The sequence below is a fragment of the Lepidochelys olivacea genome (assembly GCF_965140295.1).
Source record: "Lepidochelys olivacea isolate rLepOli2 genome assembly, chromosome: 2".
NCBI lineage: Eukaryota > Metazoa > Chordata > Testudines > Cheloniidae > Lepidochelys > Lepidochelys olivacea.
Genome location: NC_140412.1, coordinates 266,323,384 through 266,325,325, shown reverse-complemented (window position 1 = coordinate 266,325,325; position 1,942 = coordinate 266,323,384).

Genomic DNA, 1,942 nt, shown 5'->3' with positions numbered 1-1,942 from the left:
AGAGCCTGTGCCCTGGCAGAAAGGCAGGGAGGGCGGGTTAGGGGCAGGGTAGCCCAGTGGGTAGAGAAATGCACTGTGCCTTGGGAGACCTGCTTCTAGCCCCAGGCCTAGCACCAGAGGCTGAGCTGCTGCGCCTCCCGGGCAAGGCCCCATCTCTGGCCCATTTCCCCTCTCCAGCTTTTCTCTAGTGGGACTGTGAGCGTCTCAGGGCAGGGCTGGGCTGGGCTCTGCCTAGGTTCAGGACAGCGCCTAGCACATCCAGGCCCGCCGTGCTATTGGAACCCACCCCATAGCGCAGGGGGGTGCAGTAGGCTCCACCCTGCGGGGCACGAGCCCTGCGTGTTTTCTGGACGGGGGAGCCGTGAATGCTCCTGGGGAAGGGTCCTTGGGTGAAGACCTGCCCCTGTGCCAGCCTATACTGCGCCTCCAGTTCCACAGCTGGGCTCTTCGCAAGCCCCCCAACGCACGGCCCCCGTGTGGGCACAGGGGCTTCTTCACTGGGGCCGCTGTACCCAGGGGTCAGGGCACAGGAGAAGCAGTTGTTGCCCAGCCTCTGGGGCCTGGGGAATTAGCCCCGTTACCATCCCCTGCTGCCTTCACGTTCCACGGCCCCATATGGGACCTGCCCTGAGAGCTTTCCCCGAGGTGCAGGGCCACTGGGACAGGAACTGGGGCCGGGTCTGTCATGGGGAAGCCACATGGACCGTTGGAGCTGCTGCATCCCTCAGCGACGCTCTTCCCCAGCTAGCCCGGGGCACGAAACCCCTGCCGGAGCCACCACCAGCTGCCGAACGAGGATGGGCTGGCCAGCTGCTTGAGTGGGGAAGCTTCCCCAGGGGGATCCTAGACAGGGCACCCCCTTAAAGTGTGGGTAACAATCCCGCCCCCCCAACCCCCCACTGCCCTTGGTGTTTGGGTCAGCACCAGGGTTTGGATCCAGGCCCTTCACCTCACCAGGTGAGCTGACGGACTGACTCCATCAGCCAGCTGTAGTAGCAGGCTGTTATTCTCTAGGAACAGGTGCTATTGGACATTACTAGGCTTCTGGGGCAATTTGAGGCAGAAGCTAGTGACCAACAGTGGAAGGTGGCCGGGGATGATCCTAGGGCACATGCCAGGACATCCTCACTCAGCCCAAGCAGGGCCTTGGTTTTACGGCTCATCTGTAATAAGCAACATGCCCCTTGCGGCACCCTCCTGGTCAGTGACTCAGGTAAGGGGGCTCCGGGGGCCACTGCTGAGCTCTTACCCTGTGGAAGGTGGAGCCGCGGTGAGCTGATTAGGCCAGCGCAGTCCTTGGTCCCGTGACCATGAGGGCGGAACCCCATCCCCCCAGGGTACCCCGCCAGCGACGGGGGCTTCCAGTCCTGCTCTGTCAGCCCAGCCCGCAGCAGCAGCTGGACCCGGGAACGCTGGCAGCCTCGCCAGGCAGGAGGAAGGGCAAATAGGGATGGGGACCTGGGCAGCGGCCCTGTCTGCTTCCATCAGCATGGTACCTGTGCCAGGGGACGGCGGGCCTGGGAGCACCCTCAGCTCAGCTGCCTGCCTGCACCCAGGGACACCCCTAGCAGGGATGGCAACCTGCAGCCGGGGGAGGGGCCCCTGGCCCCAACCACACCCGGGGGAGGCCCCTGGCACCTGCCCTGCACCCAGAGGAGGCCCTGCCTGGCCCCACCTAGTGGTTGTTTATTGTGTGCCCAAGCTCAAGGGGACGTCACAGGCAAATCTAAAGCCTAGCTCCCGGGTGGTGGGGGTGGCCAGTGTGCAAGGCCCCCAGCAGGGTGTGGCGGGGCTGAGCCTGGCCCACCAGCTGCTGCCTTTGGGGCCCGAGTCCACGGCATCCTGGCCGTGTTCCCAGCATCAGGAGGGAGGCTGGCATGTGGCAGGGCTGTGTGTTGGGGGAGCTGCCGATGGGGCGCGGGCAGCCAGGGCTTGCTGCTCC